The sequence below is a fragment of the Strongylocentrotus purpuratus genome, unplaced genomic scaffold, assembly GCF_000002235.5.
Source record: "Strongylocentrotus purpuratus isolate Spur 01 unplaced genomic scaffold, Spur_5.0 spur5_scaffold_11, whole genome shotgun sequence".
NCBI lineage: Eukaryota > Metazoa > Echinodermata > Echinoidea > Camarodonta > Strongylocentrotidae > Strongylocentrotus > Strongylocentrotus purpuratus.
The window spans coordinates 4,891,311-4,898,448 of record NW_022145596.1 but is presented as its reverse complement, the minus strand read 5'-3'; positions in this window follow the sequence as shown (position 1 = coordinate 4,898,448).

Genomic DNA, 7,138 nt, shown 5'->3' with positions numbered 1-7,138 from the left:
CTATGGCAAGCCCATTGTGTAAAAACTAGATATACTCAGTTTATCAGAAAAACTGTGTTTATCAATGATAAACTCAGTTTATCAACTGATAAACTCAGTTTATCAACTGATAAACTGAGTTTTTCTGATAAACTGAGTTTATCAACTGATAAACTCTGTTTATCTGATAAACTCTGTTTATCTGTTGATAAACTGAGTTTATCATTGATACACTGAGTTTTTCTTGATAAATTGAGTTTATCAACTGATAAACTGAGTTTATCAACTGATAAACTGAGTTTTTCTGATAAACTGTGTTTATCTGTTGATAAACTGAGTTTATCTGAGAAAAACAGAGTTTATCTGAGAAAAACAGAGTTTATCTAGTTTTTACACAAAGGGCTTGCCATAGCCGGGCCGAAAGAATTGAGCCCGTGGATCCGCGCCTGGAGGGTGGAGACTTGCAGATCAGTGAAATACCCAAGATATATCAACTGAATAGCGCATTTTCTCATTGGAAACAAAACAATTTGAATGACATTCCACTTGGTTTCAGACCTATTGAAATTTTTGCTATGCAATCAATTTTCATACAAAATTAAACATGGCAATTCCAGAAGATACATACAAGGACGTATCATCATCATTCAAAATTCTCTACTTTTGAAGTTAATGTGGTAGATGAAACCTTGAAAGGGATAGATCAGAGTCTAATCTAGGATTTATACCTCAATGTAGGACCAAATTAGATTGATGTTTGCATCCTGGTATTAATTGATAACATCCTTATTTTTCTCTCTGATTTTAATGCTTGTATCTCAATTTTAATAAGGAAGAGCACTTACTGGTCAAGGTTATGAAATTAGGCCTACCGGCTTATACTTCAGACAAGTCAGGTCTTATGTTTTGTATGTTAGTAATGGTCTGACTATAAGGTCATAAAATGTGATAGCCTTTATTCCCTTTGACAAAAAGGTATAAGGTCTCTTCTGAGGACTCCTCTAAGGACTCCTACCTGTACATGTATATGTGATTGGCAATGAGACCTGGGGGTGTTTCACAAAGATCCTAAGTTGAACTTATATCTAAGTTGGACTTAACAATCATGGAAAGCCGTTAGCATCAAGGAAAATATTTTGTAAAAGTTATTTTAAAAGGCATAAATTGATGATTCAAATCATTCATATTTTCTATCATCATGGGATATTTCATGTTCTTGATATGGAGTTTATTAAAAGTCTAAAATACTTGAATTTTTGCTTTTGAATATATTTTATTTTAAAGCTACAAATGGCTCTCCTTAATATTTAAGTCCAACCTAGAGTTAAGTTCGACTTTGAGTCTTTGTGAAACACCCCCCTGCATTGTCTACATATGTACAGCTCATGTTTGACTGTTCCCTTTTAGGGTTTCAGACACCAATGTCTGAGTCAGGGGCACATAAGTGTCACAAAAATCAGTAAGAACGCGCCAGAATTTGACATCTGCGGTGGACATGTACAAGTATGTGCCCAGCTGTGCTATGGTGCTCAAATCTTGAAAAAGTATGGTCATGTGACAGCGTAAGACCTCGGAATAACCAAAAGAGGATCTGTGTCATGCCCGATGTAGAAAATATTTTCATCTGTGGATGGATTTGAAGGTTTAGGGATAATTTCTTCACCCACAGGTTCCATTTTAAAGGGATTAATCAGGTGAAAATAAGTGGGGTTGAATCAGGGTGTATACATATATATCTCTCCTTTATAAATATGTTAAGATGATACGTTCTTTCCTATCTCAGAAGAGTATATGTGTCATGCTCTAAAGGAAATGTTTTCACTTTGGGTTCTTTGGGAGAATTTCTTCCCCCGCAGATTCCATCTTTAAGGGACCAAAAATGAAAATAAAGGTGGGTGAAGTAGATATCAGTCTCAAAATGCGATAGGATTATGTTTTGTTGCCTTTCTATAACAGGATCCAACATGTGATACGGTACATGTAACAACTATTTTCATCTTTAGAGTTGAAGGTTGTTTTTATTTAGGGAGATTTTCTTCACCCACAGTTCTCATCTTAAAGGAACTGTTGAAAGAAAAAAAGATTTTTTTTTGTGTGTAGAATTTGATATCACATCCATCTGAAAATGATTCAAGGACTTTTCATTCTTTATTTTTACGTTTCATAATTTTTTGTGGAAACAGTTAGGGTACCAAGAAATAAGGGTACCAAGAAATTATGTTACCGGTAATTATCTATCTCTTCATTCAAAACACTTACAGCAAGAATATATTGAAATCAAAACTAGATACCAGAATTTTTTTCTTCATGACATTTAAAACCGTCTTTTCAAGGTCCTAAAAATGCCCTGCAAAGCTTTCCAAAGTCAGGAAGTAATTTCAGTATAAAACTAAAAATACTTGTGTGACCAGATTCTGTGTAATCTTGTAGGTTGCCAATAAGAATGATTGGAATTAATCAGGTCTCTGACAAATTGGCAACATGCCAATCTAAATGAATCATGCACAAGATTTTTGTCTAACAAATTGCATAGAAAGGTAATGAAATTCCGATAGTTTGATCAGAAGCTTTGAATTAGACTTTTAATTAGGAGCTTTGAATTAGACATTTCTTTTAATTGCCATATTATAGCTCTAATATTTTATGCGGGAATATGGTGACCTTTAGAAATATGGAAATCTAGAGTTTTATTCCTTATCCACTTCAGTGTTTTGCTCTTACAATGTATTTGAAAAGAGTCAAATTGATCTTAAATCCATTTCAAGAAATGTGGTCAGAATATCACTAAAATAAATGAAAAGTTGCTATCTATGTCACCAACAGTTTAATTCTAATGCTGTAGGGGCACATGTAGATGAATACGATTACCGTAAGATGCTTTGTCATTCAACATCACGGTATGTGCATTCAAAATGTTGACATGTTTTTCAAAGAGCTACAACAACAATTTTTGTATGTATCATATTCAGTTCGTTTTGTATCTTCAAAATAATATTTTTATGGTACAGATAAAATGTATTTCTGTACCCTTTTTGTACAGCCATTGGTTCATTACAGGAGCGGATCTAGGATTTTCCAAAAATCGCGCCGTTTTACTGTTTTACTTTTTCTCCTTCTTTTTTGTTTTCTTTTCTTTTCTTCTTTTTTCCCTTTTTTTTTCTCACTTGGCCACCCAAGGGGGGGGGGGGTTAAAAAGCCGAAACCCCCCCCCCCCCACTAGATCCGCCCTGCATTATGATGGTTATTCTTCTATATACATGTATGATCTTTTCATGAAAAAGTGCCTTATCATTCAATTTTGTAGAAGTGAGTACCGGCACTGACAAATTTGATCTTGCACAATGTTTATGTCATTTTATTGAAATTTGTTAAAGGTTCAGATGATGAAATTTGTTGTACAGTTTACTAATAAAATTATTTTAAAAAGCTGAGGAATGTGATTGAAAGTGATTTGCCAATTATTGCCAGAGTTCTGATATGTTTAATACCTTCAAGTATCTTTTCTCAATTTTTGTTATTTACTTTCTCATTTATTTATGTATTTGTTTATCTATTTTATTTGAATAATCTAGTAATTAATTATTTTTTTTATGTATTTTATTTTATTTTTTTTATTCGTATAATTTACTTTCTTTATTCATTTATTTAAGAAAATATATACTTTTTGTTTTTAAATTCAATTTTATATATTAATTTTTTTTATTTTTTTTATTTATTTATTTATTATTATTATTATTATTATTTTTTTTTTTAATTATTATTATTTTTTTAAAATTTTTATTTATTTATTTATTTATTTATTATTATTTTTTTTTTTTTTGGGGGGGGGGGGGGGGGCTATTGACTGCCTAAACGAATTTAGTAGTCATCCTACATCATAAGTTGCATCCTTGGTAGCAAAGATATTAAGAAAACTTGTAGATATGAATGCACAAATTAGCTACGCTGATTTTTTTTTTAAATCTTGGATCAGTGACATTCATACATGTATGAGTACTAACTTGATGACAGACACATATGTATAAGTTTCTATAGTTTTGCAGGGGGGGGGGGGGGAGCTATGAAAGGTATTTTCTATTGTTTATATTACTGGCATGGTGGATATTTTATTGGTAATTTAGCATCGTAGCTTTATATTTCATATCAATTTACGTGTGAACAGTGTGCACAATTGTGCACTTAAATGGGATAGCAATCCTTGTAACAAATATATGTATGATACAAAGACAATAAAACATATATTTTGCTATGAAAAGAAATTAGTAGAATTTTCTGATGCTTTATTGATTGATGTCTAATGGCATGATTATGATTATTGCAATATACAGTGTGTCTCTAAAAAAAGTAAACCCAACTTCAACGGCAAATTTTCAGAAAACTATAAAAGATTTACACATTATTTTTTATGGTTAGATAGTCCAATAAGTCCTCTGTCCAATGATACCGCGTAGGTTATGTAACTCTCATGCATGACTGAGCATGATTCAACTTAGTGAATGGGTGTGAAATCATCACTGTGGCAAGTTAGAATTGCACTGGAAGTTCATCAATCAAATGACATAGGAAATGTCTGATTTCTTACAAGCATAGCTTAGGGATGTGTACCCTCGACATGACCGCCATTCCTTTCCATGCAAAGCTCGCAACGCCTCCTCATGTCCCTGACAGCACGCCTGATCATTCCCTGATCTTGTCGTAATCGGTTCACTTCACCTGTTATCTGTTGCCTCAGCTCCTGAATTGTGGCCGGTGGGGTTTGGAACACTTTTCCTTTAAGATACCCCCAAAGAAAGAAATCGCATGGTGTCAGATCTGGTGAACGTGCAGGCCACTCAACTGGGAAATGAAGAGCAATGATGCGATTGCCAAAGAGTTCAGTCAAACGATTCCTCACAGCAATAAGTCTGTGGACTGGGGCCCCATCCTGAGCCCACCAGGCCCTGCGGAATGCTCCACGTCGTTGTCGGGGGAAGATCTGTTCCATCTCAGGCACAATAAAATTGTTCAGCATGTCAAGGTACGCCCTGCCATTGATGTTGCCTTCAAAAAAGTAAGGTCCCACCAATGAACCATTGCCACAAAGACCAATCCAGACACTCACTTTCTCCCTGCTCATGTTCTTATTAAAAGCATATCCCGGTGGATGATGGAGTTCAGCATACTCGTGCTCATTGTGGGTGTTTACCATTCCATCCATGGAAAACGTTGCTTCATCCCCGATGGTTAAAAACTGGAGGAACTGTCGATCTCGGTTGCACCGGTTCACAAACCATTGTGAAAATTGAAGTCGTCTGGGAAAATCAGCTGGTAGAAGTTGGTGCTGAACATGAACATGATATGGATGGAGATGCAAATCCAGTCTTGCTATTCTGTTAAAAGTTGCGCGTGGTATTCCAGTATCATTTCTCCTGGTGCTTATGCGTGGGTTGGCTTGGATGGCCTCTCTTACCACTTGGATGTTTCAGCAGACCTCCCAGTTCGTCTGTGGCCAGAGTGTCCTTTATTCCTGTTCAAACTGGTTCCGTGATCAGCATACTTTCTCACATTGTACCAGATGGCTCTTTTTGTTGGAGGCTGCCTCTCGGGGAACTGCACCCGAAAAGCATCTTGAACTTCCACGAAACTTCTTGTTTCCTGGTATCGAGTTACCAGGAATACTCTCTGCTCAATTGTCAACTGTACCATGTTTGGAAAGCATGTGAAGTGTGCCTGTGTTAGGAACAACCTTTGCTGAAGTTGTTATGTAATCATAGGCCTAACATGTGACAAAGATTTAACTTCAAATAGGCCCTGAATGCATGACAATAGCAAGAAATAACTTGCCACAGTGATGATTTGACACCAGTTCACTAAGTTGAATCATGCTCAGTCATGCATGAGCGTCAGATAACCTAAGTGATATAATTGGACAGAGGACTTATTGGACTATCTAACCATGAAAAAATAATGTGTAAATATTTTATAGTTTTCTGAAAATTTGCCGTTGAAGTTGGGTTTACTTTTTTTAGAGACACACTGTACATTGTATACAATGTCTGTAATTTGTACTGAAAGACATATATGATATTTATATAAGTAGGCCAATTAACATGCATCTAAAATCTGCTTGTCTTAGTCATTACTGCTCACAACTTCCACTTTGAATTCAATGTACATGTTCTGTTTTTGTATTTCTTGAAATAAACTTGTAGCTAGTTCACTGAAAACTAGATTTTCTCGACCTTTTCCATAGGAAGGGCTGAAATCAATAGTTAAAACGGGGGAGTTGGCCGGATTCCTCTTTCTCTTTACCTCTTTTTTTCCCTCTAACTTGCCAGGATATACATGAAATAGGAAGTAGATGAATTACAGCGCCACATGTATTGCAAGACCTGAGGTGTGTGAGAGATGTAAAGTTTTCAGCTAAAGAGGGAGCCAGGCATGTATGATGGTCTGCACATACATAAACATTATCTACATCAACGAACATGATTTCAATGTTTAGTATCTAAAATTTGTAATTCTAGGAGAGTAGTTATTAATGTATGTATTAGCTCAAAGATCCCAAACTGAGACCACAAAAATTCGCCAAAGAAAGAAAAAATGAATTGATGACCCATTTCGGTAATTTACAGGCACAATTTTTTAGGGGGTACGGCGCTGTTGTATCTTTTCCACATATCAGAAATTGTGAATAAGCCAAATTGTTTACCTTTTTGCAATAAAGATGATACATGTAGTAAGATATTAAAATTGCAAATGGACCACCATGGCCAGAACTTTAGGTGGCATCTCCCTAGATATGAGGAACAATTGCCTGAATATTATTACATTGTTATTAAAGTAAATTATTATTTAAATTATTCTTGGATTACATTGAACTTTATAACAAGGAAGAAACACCGCCAAAATAAAATAAATTGGATGAAAGTATTCACAATTATGAGACGATACTTGATTGCTAGTAAGCAAGTTTATTATTGACTGAAAGCCAGCATACCACATGACAATAAGAGCTGTTAAGAATTACACCTTTAGAAGGTTACACAAATAGGCATGACAAATATCTTTAAAAGCCATTAAAGACATAATACACATGTTTGATTTAAATAGTACATAATAATTGTAATTGTTAAGTAATTCTAATAGAAAGAAGGTGAACAAATATTCATAGTAAAGA